Here is a 26,405-nt window from a genome sequence, read left to right as displayed (position 1 = left end):
AAATGGACAACACAGATGCCTAGTTATGGTGAGTACATAACTTATAAATCTAATGTTGTCCTTTTCATTCTTCCTCACTAAAAGGATAGAGTCCCCAGCTATGTAAACCTCGGGTGGCCCACTTGGAAGGATATTCCAGAGCACTGCCGAACCAAAACAAAATCTATTTCTGGATATGACGACCAATTTGTAGTGTGAAAGAAAGGTATGAGCTTTAGACCATGTGGCTGCTGCAAGAATGTTAACAGAGCTCCTTTACCAAAAAGCTGATGAAGTAGCTAAGGATTGAGTTGAATGAGCTCATGGACGTCTTGGTAATACTAAGTCTTTTTGAGAATAAATTAGTGAAATGCAATCTGTAATCCATTTGGCCAGGGTAATCTTAGAAATTGCTTGACCCAGGTGATTTGATGAAAAGTATATGAAAAGCTGATCTGACTTTGTAAATTGATTTGTCCTGTTAAGATAGAAATGTATTTGTCTATGAAAAAAACAAAAACAACATGGTCGCGCCCTGGGTGGTAGTGGCTCTTTCAGCTCGATCAAGAAATGTGCAGTATTTGTCTTCTTTCTACAGAAAAAAAAAAAAGAAAAAAAGCAGTTTCTGATACTTCAAATGAAGGTATAGTCACTTACAGCAAAAAAAACTTACTCAAAATCAGGGAATCAAACTTGTTAAGCAGCTGGATGGCAGATCTGTTGTTTATAGAGCCTGAGTGGCCTACAATAATCTCTGTACTCTGTGATCTTGGTATCTTATTACAGCATGGCTCAAAGTGCCTACAACAGATAAAGAGGACTTCTATAATGCACTGAAAGAGGAACAAAAGGGAAAAGTTGTGAAAAATCAAAGAAGAGAGGAACAAGAGGTAGAATTGCTGCCAGACTGAAAGCAAACCCATTCTTACTAACAGCCACCTTTCCAGTACTCAACATGGTTTCCAACCAAACCATAGCACCACCACTGCCTTACTCTCCTTTACTAACACTATTCTTCAGCATAAAAACAATGGCTATCTCTCCTCTGCTACTTTCCTAGGCCTATCTAAAGCATTCAAAATGGTCCCACCCAAACAAGTCATCTCTGTCCTCAATAACCTATCCTTCTGTCAATCAGTCACCAACTGGTTTCAGAGTTACCTGTCTGACCACCAACAATCCGTTGTTTGGCAAAATGACAAATCTCCCCAACTACTTGTCTCTATAGGGGTTCCCCAAGGATCTATCCTTGGACCCCTACTCTTCTCTGTTTTCACCAATAATCTAGCCTCTGCCACCAAACATGGCACACTCATACAATATGCAGATGACTCAACCATCATCTGCTCAGCCCAGTCCCTACACAAACTGCAAAAAGTCACACAGGAAGCCTTTTCCTCTGTTGAAACTTGGTTATCCGATGCCCAATTAATACTCAACCCAAACAAAACTAAACTACTCATCTTCCAACCCACCAAACATACTCAAACCAACTCTCACTTTAACATCTCAGCAAAAGACAACACCACCATGCACCTAACAGAACACACCAAATTGCAAGGAGTTGAAAGAGACAATAAACTAAAATTTGACATTCACATATCCATGACCATAAAAAAAGTCCACAAAAAACTAGGAGTGTTATACAGAAATAAGCAACTTCTCACCAAAGCAGCAAGGATTTCAGTAACAAATTCCCACCTTATCTCCACCCTATTTTATGCCTATCCAATATATACCAACCTAAGGCAATGCGATCTAAACAAGCTCAAGACCTGCTACAACAAAATCGCCAAATTCACCACAGGGGCATCCTGCCATAGTCACCACTGTCTCTCCCTTGCTGAACTGGGCTGGCTTGAACTCCATCACCTTCTTCAATGGTATCAACTCGCACTCGCCCACAAACTAGTAAACCATCCACTAAAAGTCCCATCCCTCCAGAATTTACTCCAACCCTATCGCACCACCAGACCACTAAGATCCAGCAACAAAAATCACTTACAGGTCACTAAAGCCAATAACTGCTGGAGAAGCACTATTCTCTTGTGCCATAGTCAAATTATGGAACTCACTCCCACCCACAATTACCTCTGTATTATCATACACCCACTTCAAAACTTTACTAAAAGCGCATCTAAAAACATGCTGGCTATGCCCTTGCAACTCCCCCTCTAATATCACCCACCCCATCCACTCACTACCTTTCTTTCCACCCCACTAACTACCTTGATTATAGTAAGCTCAGATGCTCATAAGCCTAACTACTTATTATACAGCAGGAACTTCTTATTGTAACAATTGTTAATGTCTGTTATGTACTTCGCAGATGATAAAGATTCTAGTTGTCTACTGATGTACTATGTTCTTTATCTGTAACTATGTTTGTAATTTTTAATTGCTATGTTGATCAAATTGTTAATTGCTATGTAAATCCAATGTAACTACTGTCTCTATATTTTAACTATGGAGCTTTTCTTTCTGGGCCTCTGCTGAAAATGGACCTATGTCCAGTCAGGCACTCCTGGTGAACAAATGTAAATAAAAAAATAAATAAATGTGTGCTCTCTGGACAGCAAGATGAATTACATAAGGCTGGAAATGGTATCACAAAGCAAGGTGAGAAATACTTTGTGTATTCATTTTTGCAGAAACGTGGTTGCATAGTAATATCAGTGGCAGTGCAGTGCAGCTAGAGGGGCTCACACTATATGAAGGAGACAGAGATCATGAACTCCATGGGAAATTTAGAGGAGGAGGAGTTTGCATATATGTAAACAACAGCTGGTGCAGTAACTGTGAGATTTCCCTCAGCCACTGCTCTGAAAATGTAGAGTTCTTGCCATAATAAGCAGACCTTTTTATCTTCCCAAAACATTATATGGTGTCAGCATCATAGTGGCATACATCCCACCGAGTGCAAACACTAAAGAAGCAATAAATACATGCATAACTCAGTATGTAAGTTACAGAATAAAACCCAGATTTTGCACACATTGTTGAGGGAGATTTCAACCAGGCAGATTTTAAATCAGTGCTACCAAACTACTATCAATATGTGGATTTTGTATCAAGGGGTAATAGCACCTTGGACAAAATCTACACCAACATAAAGATGGCATAGAAAGCTGTTCAACATCCATTCTTGGGCAACTCTGACCACATTTCCATTATGCTAGTACCAGCATACATACCTGCACTAGTCAGAGAAAAACCCACTGTAAAGCAAGTGAAGGTATGGCCAAACGGAGCAATTGAAGCAATCCAAGACTGTTTTGATAACACTAACTGAAGCATATTCAAGGATGCTGCAATGAATGATCAACAAATTAACTTGGATGAATATGCAGAAAAGGTAACAGCATATATTTGCAAATGTCTAGATGATGTGGCAGTTAACAAAAATATAATAAGCACCAATCAGAAACCTTGGCTCACAAGCAAAGTATATGAGCTTCTGAGGGAGAGAAATAAGGCATTCAAAATGAATGACAAGGAAGCTCCCAAGGTGGCTAGGGCAAATCTGAAGAGAGAGATAAAGGAAGCAAAGAGGACCTGTGGAAGGAAGGTTCAGAGCCACTTCACCAATACAAGGGACTCCAGGAGCATGTGGCAGAGCATAAAAGCCGTTACAGAATACAAACCACTATCAGCTAAATGTGGAAACAGCATAGAATTCCTGGATATGCTAAACATATTCTACAGCATATTTGAGGAGAGGAATTGTTCAAAGGCAGTGAAACTTCCAACAGGTCCAGAGGATGAAGTGTTCAATCTAATCACAGGCGAGGTGAGGAAAACCCTGCGACAAGTGAACCCCAGACAGGCTGCTGGACTCGATAGCATCCTGGGAAGGCTTTTAATGGACTGTGCTGAATAACTAAGCAATGTACTCCAGGCATTTTGAACATCTCCTTTGTCCAAGCAAAAGTAGCCAAATGGTTCAAAAATACAAAGATAATACCACTGCCAAAGAAAGCAACTCCCTGAAGCCTGAATGATTACAGACCAGTAGCCCTCACATCCACTGTCATGAAATGTATTGAAAGACTTGGTCAAAAAATACCTATCAGCAAAACTACCAGCTGCACTTGACCCACTACAGTTTGCATATCATGCCAATCACTCCACGGTGGATGCTATCTCAGTTGCACTACATCTTGCAATGACACACCTGCAGAATAAGGACAGTCATGTTAAGATGCTGTTTATTGACCTTAGTTCAGCGTTCAACACAGTTATCCCACAACAACTAATCAAGAAACTTGTCCATCTAGGCAGCGGTAACCACATGTGCCACTGGATATTGGATTTTTTGATTGAGACACCAAAAAAAGGATTTTATGGGCAAGAATTCCTCAGGAAACATCACAATTAACACAGGAGAACCCCAAAGATGTGTGTTGAGTCCTTTATTGTTTACCATAATAACTCATGACTGTATAGTCAGATTTAATACCAATCACATTATCAAGTTTGCAGATGACACCATAGTCATGGGCCTCATTAGTAATGAAGATGAAGGAGCATACAGGGAAGTGAATTACTGATTGACTGGTGTGCTAGGTACAACCTTGATCTCAATGTCACCAAAACCAACGAGATCATAATAGACTTCAGGAGAACCCATCCAGCTCGCTCTCAGCTCATGATTAGTAGAGACAGGGTGGAAATAGTAAATAGCACAAAATTTCTGGGAGTCCGCATTGCAGAGGACTTATCCTGGTCACTAAACACCAGTCACATAGTCAAGAAAGCCCACCAATACCTGCATTTTCTGCGGAGGTTACGGAAAGCTAATCTACCACTCTCCATCCTTATCACCTTTTACAGGAGTGCCATAGAAAGCATCCTAATGAGCAACTTCATGGTGTGGTATGGGGGCTGTTCAGTTGCAGATCAAAAAGCCCTCCAGAGGGTGGAGGAGGTCGCTGAGAGAATAACAGGCTCCAACTTCCCAGTGATACATGGTCTATATATGACACATTGCTACAACAGGGACACAAAAATAGCCAGTGATTCTACACACCCTGCCTATGGTCTCTTTACAAGCTAGTCATCTGCCAGACGATACCGCAGCATGTGCTGTAAAACAATCAGGTTCAGTAACCGTTTCTTCCCACAGGCAATTAGGTTCTTGAACTCTGGAAGCACTCTCAGGAATGTTAGTCATTAACAAGGTTTTGTGTCGGTCAAACCATTATGGTGCAATAGAAATTATGAGATGCTCGCTCATAGTTATCTGTTTACACCAATCAAGTGTAATATTTATGTGCTATGTAGTAAAATAACAATCTAACTTAAAGTTAATGTTATGTATGTTGCGTGTGCTATATGTAATTTGTATGTGTGTGTAATTGTCATCTCAATATTCAGCCTGATGCATGCAATTTTGTTTAGGTTACCCTTGTGTACTCTAAATGACAATAAAGTTCACTTTGGCTTTGACTTTGACTTTGAACAAGGAGATGTAGCATGTACTCTCTCTTATTGGAAAAAGTCTTACAAAAGACTGGTAAATTAATGGACTGGTTGATATTATTTTCAGAAGCTACATTAGACACAAAGAAAGGGTTAGTTTATAGACAGACCCTCTCTTTATGAAAAATATTGTAAGGGGGCTTCGCTGAAAGAGCCTGGAGTTCAGAAATTCTTTTTGCTGAAATTATTGCTACCAGAAAGACTATTTTCCATGACAAAAATTTTAGATTACATTTGTCTGAGAGTTCAAAGGGTTTCTGAGTTAAACGTTTAAGAACTACAGTAACTTCCCAAAGTGGTGAAGGATCTTTTATCAGAGGTCTGAGGAGAAAAACACCCTTCATAAAAGCTTTACATAATCTAGAGGAAGCCAGGGAGAAAGATTTATTTCCTGAATGGAAATTAGAGATTGTTGCCAGCTGAAGTTTAATTGGAGAAAAAACTGGCTCCTTGGTTAAAAAGGGTTGTGGGAAAAAGGAGAACTGCAGAAGATGGGGCCCAAGAGGGATCAATATTTTGGTTAGAAGACCAGATAGAAAACCTTTTCCATTTGCTCCTATACACTTTCTTGGTGAACGTTTTTTGTGATGCCTAAATAATGTCACAAACTGGGGAAGAGGCTTGGACTGCCTGAGTATTACTGGAAGAGCAGAAACCATGCAGTTAACCTGAGAGCTAGAAGGCTGGGATGTTGAATGCCCAATGGGTGAGATAGGACATCTTGACAAGGCTCCAGTATCCACGAAGGATAATGAAGATGAGACCATAGGAAGGGGAACCAAATTTGCTGGAGCCAGAAAGGGGCAATGAGAATTACAGAGTTCTTCAACCTGATTGCTTTCTGTAAGTCTTTTGGAATTAGGGGAAGACGAGTGTAAGCATAAAGGAGACAGGAGGGTCAGACATGAAGTACAGTATCTCTCTGTGACTCTCCCTGATGGTGGGGGGGGATCAGAGCAAAGAACTTGCTGCACATGTTGTTGGGGGGAGGTAAACAGGTCACAGCCAGGTTGGCCCCAACACCTGAAGATCATATCCACTACTGACTGGCTGAGAGACCACTCGTGAAGTATTAGAATGAATCCACTCAATGTGTCTGCCAGCAAGTTGGTTTTCCCCGAAATGTGCATCTCTATTAGAAAGTGGTCTGAAGTAATTGCTCATTTCCATACTCTCATGGCCTGTCTTTATAAGGGGTAAGATCTGGTTCCTCCTTGCTTGTAAATGTACCAGACTACCAACATATTGTCTTTCTGAATTACAATAGTCCCCAGAGGGAGAGATTCTTGAAATGTCTAGTCTCATCTCTAAAATGCTGATATGCAATTTGGTCACTTGGGTGGACCACATGCCTTGGACTATCCTTCCCAAGAAATGCCTCTCCCCCAGTTGGGAGGAGTCCATGGTCACTGTGACATTTGGAAATAGAAAAACAAATCCAGAAGGAGATTATCAGACTGATTCCACCAGCAAATGTGGCGTATGCATATTGGGGTGAGTTTTATCTGAAAGGACAGGGTCTGATGCAGAATGGACCACTGTACTGCTAAGGTCCAGTGGAGAATTCACATAAAGAAGTGAGCTAAGTGAAGCAGTACTATGGAAGCTGACATCAACCCTAGTGCTACAAGCACTAATCTCACTGGAGGAGAAAAATGAGAGAGACTATCCTATACTTGATGTCTTAAAGAAGCAATGCAGTGCAGAGGGAAAGATGCCACCTGAGTCATAGTACTCAAAAGCGTTCTGATGAATTCCAGGCTCAGAACTGGAGCAAGTTATGATTTGGTAAGATTGACTGTAATGCTCAAGGTGTTGCAAATCTGGAGCAAATAGTCCCTGGCTTGTTGAAGTTGATGCCTGGAGGAAAGACTAACAAGTTTTTAGAGGAACTATATCAAATTAACTAGCAGCTATTAGAAGGAAAAAAAAAACTGATTATTATGCTAAAGAGCAGAACCTATGTCTAACAACAATGGTGCCAAATAAGATCTGAGGTAATGGGGGGTGGAGTAGAGCATTATGGTTAGAGGGAGGACCTCAAGAGCTGGATCCAAAATCTAGTATATGCAGCCAAGTCAGATCCGAGGATTGGATCCGAACCCATTAGTAAGGAAGAATGAAAAGGACAACATCAGATCTATTATATTTACCCTTTAATTTGTGGCCTGGGTTACTGGTGGAAAGTATAAAAAAAGAATTAAGTTCTCTTACATAGAAGAAAGAAAGAAAGAAAGAAAGAAAGAAAGAAAGAAAGAAACTTGTTTTATGCAGCTTCAATTGTTTGGGTCAGAGATTTTTTAAACCATTGAACTGTGTAATTTGTCTGTGACTGGTTTAATGTTCTTTTTCTATCCATTCCAGTTAATATTGTGTTAGAACATGAACAGACCATGCACTTCACAGTAGCTTGTCATGTCTTGTACAGGAGGCACTTCCATGGCTTTTCTGATCACGCAGACCAAATATAATTTAGCTTTAATTTGCTAAGCTTTTGTTAAGTTACTGTGACTGCTCCAATATACTGATTCTCATTTGTATACAATTATGATCAATCTATGCATATTTTCAAAGTCTTATCAGTACTATTTCTTTTAAATCGGTTATGCATTTGAGTCTCATATATAATTCTATAACAAAAAAATAAAAACTTTAGTTGTCTTACATTTTTTTGTTTATTTAATATTTTCTTTTGTCAGTTATGCTGCTGCTGCTGTTGTGTGGTATGAAGGTATCAAGGTTTATTTTGCTGCCTTGTTATGTCTAGGTTTAAGGTATTATGCCTCTTTATGAATATCTCATATGCATATCTTCTACAACTTCTTTGGACAAATCTGCGTAAATCATGATGCATTTTTCTACAGCTTGTTAGGTTTACACATTTAATGTAAGTACAGTGATTTCTGGCAACTGACTTAAATTGACTTTTAAATTGACTTACTTGATTAACCTGCATGCATATGTGCATACATTTATAAACAGGCTTTGCAGTGTGCACTCAGACACACAAAACTAGACATTTTACCTTACAGCTGTTACAGTCATTGCATGACTGAAGTGTTGGAAATGGCATATCGTGTGTGTGTGTGTGTGTGTGTGTGTGTGTGTGTGTGTGTGTGTGTGTGTGTGTGTGTGTGTGTGTGTGTGTGTGTGTGTGTGTGCATGTGTGTGTGTCTATGTGTTTGTGTGTGAGGTTAATAGTAATGAATTTTCCAAAATAAATGGTTCCACTGTCTGTAATGCATACATTACTGCAGACACCTCCATCTTTCACAGTTTTCTTTCAGTTTATCAAAATTTTTAGCAGATAACTGTTCATATATTAGACCAAGATTTTCTTATCCCAAGACTGATGACATTGCTTTTTCTATAGACAGAGCCTCTAAAATAAGTCTCTAAAATGCCAAGAAAAATCAAGCAAACCTCAAAGTCAAAGGATTGTTCACCAACAGATGCAGTAAATAAGAAAAACAAAGTGAACCAACCATCCACAGCTGAAAAAAAACAGATTTGTTAAGACAAATAAAAACTGGTAAGTGCTTTCATGCAGTGAAGTATGTGCGTGTGTGTGTGTGTGTGTGTGTGTGTGTGTGTGTGTGTGTGTGTGTGTGTGTGTGTGTGTGTGTGTGTGTGTGCTTGCATGTGTGTGTGTGTGTGTGTGTGTGTGTGTGTGTGTGTGTGTGTTTGCTTGTATATGTGTTTGCGTGCATGTGTGCATGTGTGCATGTGTGCGTGTGTGTGTGTGTGTGTGTGTGTGTGTGTGTGTGTGTGTGTGTGTGTGTGTGTGTGTGTGTATGTATATATGTACATGCACATGTGCATGTACGTTTTTATTTCATGGATGATGATCAGTTGTAACCCTCCAAAAGTCATTTACTTTTTTATTTGCTATCTAACTTACAGAATAATAACTGTTTTTACATTTTCCTTGTAAGAAATGTTTGTAGAATACTTTTTGTGCCCTGCTTTCTTCATGAAAAGAATATTGCTTTTTCATAGTGGGTCAGGATTTTCTGTCTGTACCACTACTGACATGCCCAGTACCGATCTAATTTGTCATACATTATAATCTGCAGTAATGTGTACAAGACTTTCCTAATTTACTTGTCTGTATCAGGGTTGTATTCTTCATTTACTTCGGCTACTTGCATTTCCCTAATGATTGGATGAACTGCACTGTTTATGTTCAGGATTAGCATCCTCTGTAAATTATGCTCTGCAAACCTCACAGCTGCTGATAATACTTACAAAAGCAGACTGTACTTCTGACACCTGCTATTCTGAGGTCTAGTTCAGCTCAGATAGATATATTTTAGGATATGTAAATTGTGTCCATATATTGAACATCCATCTACATAAAACCATGATTTCATGTGATTTATGTTCCCACACTGAAAGCACGTTTTCTGTGCGTACTGCAATGAAAGCTATGAAAGCACATTTTTTTGTGAGTGGTAAATATAATGCCATCATAATAGTCTGCATAAGACTTTTTTGTCACTCCTATTACAGCTGTTACTGTTGTCTTAAGATGGTGGTTTGATGTAATCATGTACATTTTTCTGGTTTTTGAATATATATATAATAGATCTTTTATTCTGGTCAACTAGAGAGATGCTGCATAGAATTATGATGATGTCTTTTCAAGCAAAGTTCTGTACACCCTTCATATTTAAATGTAGTTAAACTATAAAATGATTTTTACCAAGTTGGAACACTCACAAAGATTCCTCAGTAGCAGAATCCAGGGCATATGTCCTACATAGATCACTAAAAGGCTCTGTCCCTGCTTAGTATCCTATTAGATCCTACAGGCTACTGAGAGGTGATCTATGTCTGGCTTATAAGGCATCCTCCGATCCAGCCCTGCTGGATCTTTTGCACATCCACAAAACAAACAGCACTAGAAACACTATATCCAAGGATTTGAACTTCACTTGTGACATACATAGAGCATGCCAGAGGAATAGATATGTGACTCAAAGGATCCCTGTGTTATGGAATTCCCCATCCATGTGAAGCAGAGTTCATCCATGACCCTATTCAAATGAAACCTTGACCACTGGATGGGAACTTTCAAATTCACCTCCGGTCTGCTTCCCATGTTTCTAATGGACAGAGAACATCACTAAGTATAATGTTTCTTGAATTAACATCTCCCCACATGCTCTTTAGCTACCGTCTTACCAACATTCTCTCTTTCCTAATAGATACCCAAGACCCAGGATCCTTGAGGACAAAATTGGGTTGAAGTGCAGGGCTAGGCTTATAAAAGCATTTAATGGTTGTTAGCCTAATAACAACCTATGAACTTATGAATCTATCCACTAGTTTTAATGACTTTATTAAAACCTCTTAACTTGTTAAAAGTTTTAAAGATGTATTTTTTAACAGATTTATTGAGTACTCTGATAAGATAACATTTGTAAGAGCAGATGGGTTCTGGGCTGACAATGGTTTTGGGCCGTAGGCGTATCCTCTACTCCTACTTTTCTTGCTTTTCTATTCATTATTTATTCCAGGAGTTAATTTTGTCATTTTTTAATTCCTTCTGTATTCTCAGTTTTTTAACCATTTCTGTCCTTTCAGTTTAGTACTGCTTCTGGAGATTTATGTTCATCTGCATTGCGCTTAACTTGACATTTTGTTACTTGCCTCATCTACAAAGCTATAGAGAAAATAAAAGCAATATTAAATGACCTAAAATGAGCTTTCAGAAATTTAAACTAGTGTTTAATGTTTACTTCTTTCACTATTTATACTTTTAGGAAGGGTATACAGAATTGATTTGCAAGTTATCTGCATGACAAAACCTTAAATGCAGTTTCTGGGAGCTAAGTTTCAGGCAATGAAATACTAGACCCCATTTTGCTGTCTGTATATATGATTTGGTTTATGGTGTCCATTCTATTACCGTTGTTTTATATGCAGATGACCTTGTCATCCTTGAATTAGAGTCTTTTACAATAATAATGTAAACTTCACCACAAAAGTGTTTTGATATGGTATTGGCATTTGAACAACTACTAGTTATAGACTGCAGCAAATCTGCTGTTGCAATGATACCTCACATTTAACATAGCGAGACAGTGTTTTAAAAAAACAAGTTATACTAATGGAAAAAAGTCCAGGCGACCGGACCTTTTTCCATTAGTATAACTCGATTTACAACGGGCACGCTGGCCAATCAGCGTGCACGTTTTGGGGGGGTCATGGTATAATTATCATTATGCCAACGGAAAGTGAGTCACAATGGAAACATTGTGTCTTAAGTAATCAGCAGTTTCTGTTCTGGTCCTCTGGATGTTGCTGGGCAAAATATAGTTTTAAAGGAAACTGTTCAGTTTTAGTCAACAGGCAACCTTCCATTACAACTAATGCTTTTTCTGAAACCTCTTTATATTTGTTCCTTGACCAGCACTTTCTCAGTCTTGATATCTTAAATGATAATTACATGTTGGTTTTCATACAGGTTACAGTGAACGTGATGCAGATGAGGTGGAGTTCTGAAAATTACTGATTCCAGCTTTTGGAAATACACATACCATTGACATTATAGGGCTTTTGTCATTTCTAATTTCTCCAAGTCCTTTGGGTTTCTAATACCATGACGGGAATGGACCCCATTCCTAAGTCAAAGTACAATTAAAGTTCATGAAATTAGTATTATTTCACTCTTCATAGGAAGTGAGTGTTCTCATATGGCTCTTTGTGTTCTTCCTCTAAAATGCATGCATAGTCTTTCCCTAACCAGCCTATCCCTTTAGGTCACCTTTGGTAGAAAAATCTCCTGAATGACATCCTAAGGTATAGAAAATGTGTTACTATTCATATATAAGGGAAGCTGCTTATGTTAAAAGACACTAATGCATCTAATGGGATAAATAACTACATAGCTGTGTTATTAACAACACTTGGTGCTAGATGCAAGGCACTACACTGATAGCGTTTTCCCTAATGACAACTTCCAAAAGCCCAAGACTATGATTCATCCTCAAGAGGGGAAAGGGTTTGGCATAATGGTTAAAGCCTTCACCTCGTAGGCACAAGGTGCAAGCTTTGGTTGTGATCTACAGTTATTTGTTAAGCTTTAAATGGCCCTTTAGGGCAGTTAGCTAATATTCACTTATAACCCTAAAAGAGGTGCACATCCTTGTAGTTTGTATAGCTACAGCTGTGGGGTGCAGAGTCCTCCATTTGGGGGTGTGCTATATGCAGGGAACGTGTGTTATTTTTTGGGCTGTATTATGCATGCAACAGAAAGATGTATTGTTGTACAGTAATCTTGCTAATAACTGTAGTGGTCCCGCACACATGAGGATTATTTTGAGGGAAAACAAGACTTTAAAGATAATGCTGGAGGGGGATATATTCTGAATGTGCGGAGATGTTATTTCATCTGTCCTGAGGTATGTATTGTAAAGGCTGGAGGAGCATGGCAGGTGCTGTCATGCATGAAGTCATGTTGCTGTGGAGAAGCCTTATCACTTCTTCAACTGTGCTGCAAGATCAGAATTTAATTAGATATTTCGAGGGGGTGCCTGTATGAGGTTTTGTGAAAGACTTTACATTCACAAATATAATGTATTACTTTCCCTGTTGTATTTTCATCAAAAGTGTTCAAGTTTGATTTGATTTTAATGTTATATATATTTTTTTAATTATTGTCCTTAATGCTTTTTTCAGTAATGTATGAATTTAAAAAATGTCCTACAACTGACTACAATTTCCCAAGCTTCATTACACTTCTTTTCTTCTGTTTCAGTTACCAAACCTGGTTTACCTTAGTTTGCTCAATATATAATTGCTACAACTGGTGTTTGCTCAGGCACATTGGCTGAAGTTCTTCATTGCTTGATGTGCTATTGTTTGCTTCCAACTATATAATATCAAAGTATTTATACTCAACATGTTTGTGTTAGCTGATGTCCATAGTCATAGTGTAGCAGAGACTGTGGAAATGAGACAGAGATCAACCTTGGAGAATAATGTATAAATAAGGGAGTATGGTGCATGGTTGTTTGCCATGCAGAAATGATTATTTTAAATTTTGACTTATTTGCACAAATGCCATGCTCCTCCAGTACATACATTTAGAGGTCATATGTACTCAAAGCGTGTACTTTGCCATATTTAGCTTTTGTCAGTCTTGTGGATTTTTCACACTTTTCATACTTTATTAAAGAAAAACTCCTCTCTCTTTGAGAAGATGCACAGTTTGCTTCTGTTTTTAAATTAATTGAGCATTGAAAACCTACAAGCTGCAAGCCAATCTTTTTCTCTGGCTCTTGGAAAGATTATTCAAAACTGTGGTCTAATTTCCTGCGTGTAGTTATTTGCTTAGCTGTTTACTTCTTTTTAAATAAGAATGTGGTTTCAGCAGGAGCCATGGTTATGAACGGGCACTCATTAAATTCATTAAGTACAGTTCTGAGGTGAATTTATTAGTATTTTATATCTTCTCTTTTCTGAAGCTTTTGATTTGGTGAATTATAATTTCTTTATTAGTAAATTAAAGTGCATTATATTTCAGTTCCATGGTAATCTAGTTTAATGGCACAGCAAGATGAAATGCAGACTGTGACCCAGGTAACCCAGGTTCACAAAGGTGACTCAGGCACTAGGAGACCAGTTTGAATTTTGAATATGGGAATGAGTGACCTAATACTTTCATCCCATCCATGATGGGCACTTGCACAGAAACTGCATGAACATCACTGTACAGTATTCGTGGTAGTGGGGATGAAGGGAGGTCAAAAAAACATCTCCTTCCATCCATCTACTTCTGAACTGGTATGGTCCTTTATTATTTGCACCCTTGTGTGGAGATTAAGGTGGGGTATCGGGGTTACATGAGATAAATGTTAAAAGAACATCAAAAAGCTGCATTCAGAAAAAGCTTTCTTTTCACTGGTCCTGTAGGAAAATAAACTATGCAGCTTTCTAACCTACCTAAGCCAGTACCATTTAGAATATTCCCCAGTTGTCTGCTGTAATTGACCTGTTTCTGTTTGTTCATTAATCATATTTACATGTACCATGGTGGTGGGAGTATGCCTATTTGATACAAATGAGTATGTCTGTACTCATGCCTTTTGCAATATGTGTAAAAAATACAGCACACACACAAAGAAAAATACCCATACACAGACAAACACACACACACACACACACACACACACACACACACACACACACACACGCACAATTTGTGTCACATGTCTTTGCTGGGCTAACATAATACAGCAGCCTGAAAGAAAATAGAACAAATTGCTTTTTCAGTGATGATGAAATAAAGTCTGCTCTTTCAATTTTACTATTATATGCACACTCTGGCTCTGATGTGCAGTATGCCATTTGTTCTTTGAATGAGTTATCTGTTGTGATATCATATGAAGAATGTCACAATGTGTAAGCTGTTGAAATCGAGAAGTAACAACTGTTTTGCAAAGAATGCATTACTTTTAAGAAAACTGGTTGACTCAATATTGTATTTGCCTTGACAAAGAAATGTATTTGCAGCTGTCAGTAACTGTAGCTCATGGGAAAGCAGTATTCTTTATATTGGAACATTTCATCCTGAGCCCAGAGGGAACATTAAAATCTATAACATATAAAATGAGATGCTAGAATTCAAAGCCAACATTAAAGGCTGCACTTGTGTATAAAGTCAGAGACACCCAGAACATATCAATTTGAATTGCTTTTATGCTGTGAATGCCTTCATGTTTCAACTTTCCTATCCATGCTTTTATTGGAGGATTAACAGATTAAAACCAAAGAAGAACTTCATTTTTTGTAATGACAAAACTTGGCAAAGAAAAATCAACTGCAGTGACATATTCATAGCAACAGTGGGAACAGTTTATGTTGTCTGAAATGATTTATCTCACTAAGTAAAATAACAGTGAGCAATATTGTACCTGCCTTCCTGTACATGTAGCATACATCTCTGTCTCTGTTCAGATCAGTGAATTGTACCTTCAGGCCTACCTTTTCATTGGTAGCCTTCTTTATGTCGAGGCTTCATTGACCATCTTTATGGTCCCATAGCTCAGTGTTTTGCTATAGTAATTGACATTTAACATAATATTTCACATCAGTCACATTATGGAAAGAGGTTCTTGTTATCTCTCTCACCATTGGCTCCAAGCCCTCATGGTCCATGTACTTCCTAGTTCCCAATACCTCATTCATTCCCTTTCACTGAATCACAGTGTCTCAGTCTATTTGTGACTTGTGGGCTATCCACTCCTCAACCCTACACTTTAAGAGATGTTAAAATGGAAAATGTGTGACTTCTGACATATACACACACAAACCCCTTCCTGACACCACCACCACTACTTCAAACATCTATTTATGTTTTTTCACTGTCTTTTTGCCATACGGCCTCTTGATCTCCATCACTAAGACTGCAAAGCAGTATAAAAAAATCAGCACCTCGCCCTTTTAGGCTGCTCTCTAGACGCCAAGAATGATGTAACTTGAGCCAGCAACATTTTAGATGGGATCTCACTCTCTGTGCTTTCAGGCTGGTGAGCTTCAGTAGTTTTTAAAGTAAATGTTTACTCATATATGAAGAACTTCTTCCAATAACTAGGGATTATCCTTTCTGCAGTACTGTAATTTCCTTGTTTTGGCCCCATTCCCTTATCCAACAGCAGATCACCACCTGCTGAGCATCTGCTACCCTCCCCAAATGGGGTAAGCAGGAATTCCCCCCTCTTTTGTTGTCATTGTTCTCTCCAGCTTTTGCATACATCTTTTATTGTAACTCCATGAACAAACCAAAACTCATTTAAGTATTTCTTCAGTCAGTATGCTGTTGCCATCAACACTCCAGCAGACTTCTATCATAGGCTACATTAGCAGCACATTGTTAATACTAGAATTAGCTCTCATAACTTGAATCTGTTTTACAGCCTTTTATGTCATTGTTTTCTTCTCTGACTGAGCTAAAGCCATCATATTCTAGCTATGCTTCTATCCTTCATACTTCTGTGCAAGAATGAGTAAATTAAACTTTCCCATAAATGTGTTCCAAGTCATGGTGCATTTCACCTTAATTACTTTTCTTTCCTTACAGCTGTCATGCTTTTTCTATAGCTCTTGGAGAGCTAAGAAAACCTTCAGCTTGTTTTTCAAGTTTTTTTATGCCTGTGGAATGAAACTGGAATGACAATACACCATTTCTGTAGGAATTATGTAATCATATTCTAGGCGTATTAATCTAACAGTAGTGGTAGGTAAAGTAATTTATTTATTTACATTTATTAACTACTTAAATTAACTGGTCTGAGGAACCTTTTCAGCCATGTCCTGGGCCACAGTGACAATTCACAATACAGTTCAAATGAAAACACACAACAAATAATAACAGCATTTCACACAGAAATACAAACTGTATAATAGCATCAGTGTACTAAACAACTTAACGTATGCATTAATAATAAAGCACATAGATATGCGGACTGTAGAAGCAGTCATAATACACAGTTACCAACAGCAAACCAACATATAGAACACTAATACAGCAACACAATTATGTCATGCACAATCCTGAGGGAAAAGCTGGTTACTTTTCTAGAGGACAGCATTTTAAAGGACAATAACTAACATGGGTTTGTGGTAACAAAAAGAATAAGTAAATAAATAAAACTGTGAATTAAACATGATAAAGTTTAATGATTAGGTGGTGAAACAACTTCACAAGAAGGTATCAGTAGGACATTTTATTTAGTCTGGCAAAAGAAGCTTCTAACACAACAGTTGCTTTTTGCGGTGAGATCTAGGCTAAGTAACTGAATTATTTTAAGGGTAAATGGTTAGACAAAGAGGGTTGCTGTCAGAGGGGCAATGTCAGGAACATGGAAAGTGATAAGTGGAATATCACAGGAGTTGGTCCTGACTCTCCTACGGTTCAGTATGCCTGATTCAGACAAATCTAGTAAAACAGAGAACAGTATCTACCACTTTAAATATCATGTAAAGTTAACAGTGGAGGATGGAGGCGAATTTAAGGAAGGATTAGGAAAAACGAGTTCAAAGGGGGCAGCTGAGGATTAAAACACTCAACTGTAAAGTCCTGCACTTGGACCACAGTAACGCTGATGTGAAGTATCAACTGGAGGAGGTGCAACAGATGAAAGAGAACAGGAAAAGAGTCTGGGTGTGTTGGTCACTCCTGGCCTAGACCACCAAAAATGGAATGAGAGGGGAATATCAGCAGAAAACTGACAGCCAGGCTATATTTTCAGGGACTTATTCTTAGGTCGTTGCAGCTCTGGAGGCCATATAAAGAAACATATATCAAATGAGTAAAGAAGAAAACTACTAGAACCGTATATTACCAGATAATAGATGAACTAACCAGAAGAGAAAAGAAGGAACATGATAAAAGTGTATAAGGTCATGCCACAGAGATGTGAAGAGATTGCCTAGAACAGGAAAAATAAATGAGATGGCGGTGAGGGCAGAGTCAGCAGATTGTACAACAAACTACTCCTTGGATCTCTAAAAATGCTTCTCCATGAAGCATGTGTGGTAGAAAGGGATCTAGGGAGGTATTCAGCAAGGCATGGGGCAGGAAGGGAAGGGATAGGATAAATTAAGGATGGAGGGAGGGCAGAAAAATAAATGCACTTAAAAGGACAGAATCTATAAGTGTAGGGTCTCCTGCCACTAAACATTTAAATGAACAAATCAGTGCAGTTCCTCCAAGAAATACATCAGTGCTTTTATTTATTGTGTGCAAAGGGTGTTCTATCTAGTATAGTATGTTTATTATTTCATGGTGTACCCTACTGATAAGATATTTTGCAGCAGATGTTCTTGAAAGGCTACCTTCTCAACTGACATGCATTGTTATAGTTAAGGCAACAAGCTGTTGCTTTATTATAGAAGGACACCGGTGACAGTAGTACAGGATAAGCCCCTAAAACATATTTATTGTTTGCAGTACTGTTGTCATATTGTCATAGTCACCCATATGTACCCTTGAGTATCAAAACTGCTCCATTTGGATAATGTCTACATGATTCATTTATTAAGTGAAGTAAATGCTGTTTATACATTACTGAATTACTGCTGTGACACTTTGCAAGTCATTAATCATCATCTTGGGAAATTAGGTATGAGTGCCAGTAAAAAACTTCATATAGCTAAAACCAAAGTCTGGATTGCTCTTTTCTGTTTTGTTTTTTTTTAGGGAAGATGTGTATGAGAATTAAGTGTAGAGGTAAATGGGACCAGAAAAACATGGAATAGCACTTCTGTTATTCTCTTGCATGTGCAATGTTGGTTTTGTAAGTGTTTAAATAAATGCACTCACGTTTAGTACAAAAGATAAAATGCATTCTGCATTTACCTCTGCTGATTACACACCAGGTCCATTATCCAGAACTGGGGGTGTAAATACACAAAACGTTTTTTCTAGTAATGTACTTTAAAACTAGAAATGTAAAAACCCTTTGCATAATGTATGCTATACTGAATAAATGTGTAAACAATATGAACACTGTCATGAGTAGGTTTCATATCCAACAACATATAAGAATTAAGTTAATGCTGTACAAATCTGTCATTCTGAAACTCTTTTAAACTTCTGCACATTTGTGGCAATGGTTGCATACAGGTGGCTTCCAAATTAACTGCTATATACATTTCAAAAGTTTTAGCAATGCTCTTCTCATGTATGCATCCCATTTACTGCTAACCAATATCATAAATAATGGGATTTCACATGTTTTCTTTGAATATGCAATTAGTGTTTTGCTTAATGTACTATCATTGCAAGAAAAGAGTTAACATGTTTCAGAATTAAGAAAAGCTGTATTCAGTATTAGGACTGAACAATACTTTTATAGCATATGAAACAAATTAGCTTTCTCTGTGTTGATTATGTTTACCTGATAACATAACTCAATAGTGAGCCTTACATTGTGATTTGTGATCACATTAGAAGTGATTTCATCATTACTCGTGCTATGGGATACCACTAATGCCTTTTTATATTGGCAAGACCTCTATGAGTTCCATGTCACAGGAGCAAAGACCATACTATCAAACACTGCTTTCAAATGAACACAAAGAGTGTATAACATAATTATTTATTTATTTTTTTTTTGGTGGAGCAAAGCTTCCCATACCACTTACCACTTAAGCAGATTGTGTTGCCCCATGTTCCCTTGTTACTAATATACTAAACTCTGACTTCACTGTACCTTGAGAAATGGGGATTCCCTCTGCATTGATCTCTATCAAATAGGGTGTATTGACAAGACAGACCCTTCATCATGTTCTGCAACAATTATTATACAATAAAAGGTCATTAGCTTTCCAAAACATGTGTGCTGATTGGACACTCAGTCATTGTGACCATTGTAAATTGAGCATATCCCAATAGAAAAAAGTCCAACCACTTAAGTCCTTTTGAGAGGGAGGCTTTCTATTGAAGTATGCTCCTTAATGCTATTCAAAAAAATATTTTAAGAGACTCAGTGCTAAATATTAGAAAAATCAGGGAAGTTCTGCAAAACTATAAACAGTTGAAAATTATGGTTACCAACAGTATGATCAATCATACTGCTGGTTAGCATTTCTCTCAACTTTTAGAGAATGACCCTGATTTTCTTCATATTTTTGCAACATCCTTTGTCATATCTTTGTTTTAAAACATAGACTTTCAAAAACATAAAGCTATCCCAGTCTACCCTACTGCACTGCACTGTACTGATGTACTCTTCATGTGAACAGACGGGTCTATCTGATAACACCGACACGCTAAAACACCGACAACGAAATCACCGATATCACAAAACTGAAAGTTCAAAAACATGAAACTTCACATGCCCGACAAACCACAATCCCGACAATCAACAAACAAAACAAATCCACTGTCCAAAAAGCACACGCACAACACAAGCACACCAAAAACCTTACAAACCTACACTAAACCTTACATACACAACTATCTATGCACTAACCTTAACCCAAACCCTAACCCTAAGGTCCGCCACTATTGCACACTCACATAACCCGCACCCTAACCCTAACTCACTTAACCCACCCCTAACCCTACAGTCTGTCACTATCACACACTCACCTGACCCGCGCCCTAACCCTAGCTCACTTAACCCGCTCCTAACCCTACAGTCCGTCACTATTGCACACTTACCTTAACATGTCGGTGTTCTCAGCATTGGGATTTTCAACTGTCGATTATCTCCGTTGTTGATCTTCTGGTGTCTGTGTTCTCGTCGTCGGCGTTGTGGACTTTCATCATTATCAGGTAGACCTGAACAGACGCATGTGCAGTACACCATTACGGAGTAAAGGAAGCTGAAGAATACTAAAATGTTGTTACACACTGAAATTATTTAACAAAGGTAAGTGATTTCTTTCTTAAATAATTTCATTGTACAATAGCAATAATCCAGGATTGAGTGTATACCCACATTAGCTTTGTTTGGCAAACCCCTTGTGATCAAACCACAACCAGCTGTGGATAAATCCAGGAATACTCACACACAGTCATGGTTTATTGCTTAAATAGTAAGGTGTACAAAACAGTGGTGTGACCAGTAATGCTGTATGAACAGAAATCTGGGCAGTAAAAGCAGAGCAACTGAGGAAGCTAAAAGTGATAGAGATGAAGTGCCTGAGACAGGTGGTAGAATGCACACTGTGGACAGACAAAGAAATGAGGACATAAGAGCAAAAGCCAAATGACCACTAATTGCAGAAATGGTCAAAGGGAACAGATTACAGTGGTTCAGGTACATGTGCAGAAAAGCAGGAGACAATCTGGTGAAGAAGATTTGGCACAGACAGGAAGAAGGTAAGAGGAAACAAGGGCATGAAAAGAGCTGGAAGGATTGTGTGAGAGAAAACCTGCAACATTCAGGCATGAGTGTCAAAGAAGGTAGGAGACTGGCATTAAATAGAGAGAGATGGCAACAGCTGACATAACACCCTGGTCCAATGTAGAAAACGGGAAAAAGGGGAATAATGATTATAATGATGATGTTGTAACACTATTCTAACTTGTGTCGCTGAGAGCAATGCAAGTTGATAAATATGGGTGTGGAGTAGAGCAGTGTTGACAACAAGAGTGTTGAGGCTACTTGTTTCCATGCTGAATCAGTCAGGTAAAAGTTGATTCAGTACAGAGGGTTTACTAGTTTAAATGTGAGCTTGTTAATAAGGTAGCTTAGAATTAAGAGTATTAAGCAAGTAGTCTTCAATGAAATGGGAATCAAATTTGCCATTTGAATGGAGATTAAAATTGGGTAAAAGAATAAATCTGATGACTGGGGCCTGCAACCTTTAGTCAATAGTTTTTACATTTGGACCATTTTTGAACAGAGTTCATCCAATGGTCATCCCCAGGCTCAAGACATTCATGGCTCCCTATTGAAATGTTGGCACTCAAAATGCTGAGAGCTGACAAGCAGAAAAAAAAAGACAGAAAACACAGGAGAAAAGCAAATCTGGAAAATGACTCTTAATTTGAACTTGTTGCACCCCCATGTCCCCCAGACATATATATATGCCAACTCCAAGATCACCATACCTTGGAGAAAAGGGAGTATTTTGAGAAATGACATCTGAGAATTAGTATATGCAAGTCCATTCTTTCAGCCATTCAGTAGTATTTTGGGACTCGCTCTAGCGGGTCCTGTCATTTGAAATGGTTACTCAGATGGCATTATATGATGAGGCTTATCTCAATGTCAGGAGTTTAAAGAACAAATTGGTTGATCTCACGGTATTTCTGCATCTGAAGCATGACCAGGTGTTTGACATTACAAAGAAGTGATTCTGATGTAAAGAACGTACTACTTTATAAATGTGTTTTCTGCCTTCCATGCTTTCAGGCAGGGTGGAAGCTGCACTGGAATTTTAATATTTGACAGAGAAATTGATAGAAAGATCCTGGAGCTTCTGTTTACCATATGCAAAGCAAGCTTCCAATTTATAGCTTGTTACCAACCCCTCTCCGTGCCTCCAGATAATCAATCAGGCACAATCCCAGAAAAGGGCCAGTGTTTTCTTTTTCCACTGTTAATAAAATACTAGGTTAATCGGCTATATTTAGATTCAACTATCATTTTTACAAAATCAGTGCTATCATAAAACATAATCGGAACATTTTTTTATACAGATGCTGAACACCTTGAATTGGTAGGATCGTCCCCTAAAATTGTTTATAAAAAGGATTGTAGCATCAAAAATATCCTGGAATGATATAAAAAGGATTTTAACGGAGAGACAGGCATGGTTAAATGTGGATATTGTATCAGTGCCAGTATATAATTGAAGTTAAGGGGATAAATATTCCTAACTATGGAAATTATACTATACATGGTAAGTTTTCCTGCAGCAGTAAAGCAGTTGTTTACCTGGATCTATGCTCCCAGTGCACATGTTTTTATACTGGCAAAACTAAAAGTGCTTTTAGGAGCAGGATATACCAGCATTACTATGGTATAAACAGGAGAGACAACAAAAATGCCCTATCAGCACATATTCCCCCGGATTCACTAATCTTCCATGCAGGACTAGCTTAGTCCTGCACTGAAACACCCGTTTATGAGCAGGACGGCAGCGCACCATGCATATTAACAAGGCGTGGTGCCCGAGCTTCTAGGCTTGCACGGAGTGTGTACGAGTGCAGGGGGCGTGTCTGAGAGCAGAGCTCTCAGAATAAACATGCCCCTGCAATGTAGAACAGCAGATGGTGTTAAGAAATGAGTGAGATCACTCATAGGTGTCCTCATATCTCCACCAACAGTCTTCCATGTGCACAACAACAACAGTACATATAAATTAAAAGAAGAAACCCTTTTATTTATTTTTTAAAATCCGAGTACAGCTAACCATAGGTGCGCGGGTGTGCCCATTGCTTAGCTACGGTTATAGCAGTTTAAAAGGTTGAAGAGGATAACAAGGAAGATATATGTAAATGAAACAGCCCAGCAATACTGTAGTGGGCAGAGCATTTGCCTAATGAGCAGCCATTTCTGGTTCAAGTTGGGACTGCAGCACAGTCTATTTTACATGGCAAAGCACATTATAACCAATATTTATGTTGCAAAATCCACTAAAAACATATATTTATGAACTGGAGTACTGCTGGAAATGCACATGTGAAGTGTCAGTGTCATAATGAATAAGGCACTAGTAATCAGGTTTACGCACAAATAATCAGTAATAAACATATGTAAGCACTAGTAAGCATGTTTAAGTGCATTTGTGTGGGGGGTAAGCATTGCCCACACAGATTAAGCAAAGTAGAAGCTAACTGAATGTAAGAAACTGTAACCGGAAGTAAGTACTGCTTAGCTCTGCACAAACCCATGCACACCCGCTTACAACTGCTTTAAAGTGCTACATAACATGAATATGTGAACTGGAGTACTGCACTAAGGCCAGATGTGAGGTGTTATTGTAATAAAGTGTTGAAGTCCTCAGGACCCCATACAGTGTATGTACACATGAATCACGGATACCAGACACATATATAAAATGTAACAAATAATAAAGCACTGACATTCATATAAACAAAGTAATGTAACTGTGAAACAGTTATACTAATACAGGAGGCTGGAAAAGTTCACAACTGTTGCTGCCCAGGACAAGCCCTTCAAATTGTACAATAGTGAAGACAGACTGGGCCACAGGATGCCAAACAATCAACAGTATGTAATGCAGGTGTATAGTTCAGCAGCCTCTATCTACACTCTGTACAAAATCACTAGGTGGTAAAGATGTCATGTGATCAAATCGGTTGTAATTGTTACATAACAAGGCATAACTGACACCATCACAAGCACACTGACAAACATAACATTTTGTATGGCAGGAGGCAGTTGGCTTGCATTAACACAATTTATGTAAGCAATGAAAATATAGGTGAAGTATACGGTACTGTACATCCAGATGCCTTAAGGCAGCTCACCCCTGATACCCCCACATTTTGTAACAGCCGAGGTCATTTATGGTGCTTCCCCCCCAGACTCAACAATAGAGGGCCATATACCACTGTTACTTACACTGGCCTCTGGAGTGCATAAGGGCACACATGCATTGTATAGGTGATGCCCACACATATATGGCCCCAGCCCCACAGTATGTGTGGGGGATACAACAGCAGTGGAATGATGCAGCAATGGCAGTGTGATATACTCACAGCCCACTACAGAACAACCCCCGACAGCATGTCATATGTGCAAAGCTTGGTATGTAGGTGGAGGACAGAGGCTGGAACACAGGCACATATGTGGAAAACTGTTGTCATACACTAAGCAAGTTGCTGGTGTTACAGGATAGTCTGCAACATACCCTTAGTCAGGGAATTGAGGTTAGAAACAGAAATGGATGTAGCCATGTACTGATAGCACTCAACACACATACTGCCAGTGAAATATCTGACACAGGACCTGTGTGGTGGACAGATAAAACATGATAGGCATACCTCTGGCCAGCAAGAAGATAGGCCCACAGTTGTAAGCTAAGCAGGCAGACTGCATTCCAAGGTAAACTAGCATGTACACACACACCCTGCGATACCAGTACTATACAAAGCATAACACAACTCTACTCACACTCTGTCTGTAGTTCCTGAACCTCCTACAAATATGTAGCTGGCCTGAGTGTGCCTGTTTTCCTGTAAAAGGTATTGCTACCTGCTGTCTGTAGCACTGATGCCCACACACAGGAAGGATGTCCATCACACAGGAAATGTAAAGGGACCACACTGATGTGATGTAGGGATTTATAGTAGGTGGTTGCCATAACAGTGGTAATTGGAAGTACTACACATGTGTAATCATACACATACAGCTATTTGGATAATTATATGTACATGTATTTCCACCATATGTCCTGGACATGGAGTGTAGCCCTACCCCAGCCTCTATAGTCCCAAAGTCGAAGTGCAAGGGGATGTCAGGTATGTATAGCAGGTATATTAGTAGACTATTGCTGCTGTCATTGGGATTGTCTTTACAGACATGGTGTGTGTGGGAGGACACATCTGCTTTTAACATGTGCACCACTGGTTACTGACAGACATCCTAAGGACATCATAGTATAGTACTGCTGCTAGCACATAATGCTCCTGTGGACTGCAGCAGAGATATTTGCCAATATAGGTGGACATTCTGAAACACTCTGTACAGTCCACAGGTATAGACATAACCCCTTAGAGCAAAACATGTGTACCATGCCTGGAAATATGGATGTAGACAGCCATGTAGATTGGTATAACACATAACGACTGGTATACATTTGCCACCATAGGTTATGCATTCACACACCCCTGTCTGGCCTGACACCTAACAACCACATACTACCCACTAGATATTGACATACATCTGTACAGCATCCCACTGCTCTGTCTGACATACATGACTGTTCAGGGAGGCCCGGCAGCAGTACATCTGGCAAGTATCTACACATGACATCTTACTGGGTAAGTACACTAAGCTGCTAGGCATGTAACAATGCACTGTGCAGGCTACAGGCAGACTGGGTCAACAATGGCCTACATCTCCTATGGGGGAATGCACATGTACCTGCATATATCGCAGGCTCTACAGGAATGTCATAGCACAGGGTAAGATACACCTGTGTGAAAGTGCATAACCACAACCAATGTAAATACAGCCACAGCCACATATGTTAAGCTAGCATAATATTATAGTATATAGACTATCTGTTCGGCACCATCCTCATATGTGCCACTCACAGACTGACCCTACATACTGGGCTGCTACACAGTTTGGTCTAATGGCTGTCTGTGGTATGGGACATGTGTGTGTATGGCCCTACAAACGTATGCCAATACGGTACCATACAGTGGAGCAGCATGTAACATCAGATAGGACGGGAACTAGAACAATGTCATCTACCACAGTCTGTACACAGGCTATAGTACA

Source organism: Protopterus annectens, chromosome 12.part0, assembly GCF_019279795.1.
Source record: "Protopterus annectens isolate FY-2018-M chromosome 12.part0, PAN1.0, whole genome shotgun sequence".
Lineage (NCBI taxonomy): Eukaryota > Metazoa > Chordata > Ceratodontiformes > Protopteridae > Protopterus > Protopterus annectens.
This window is presented reverse-complemented; position numbering follows the sequence as displayed.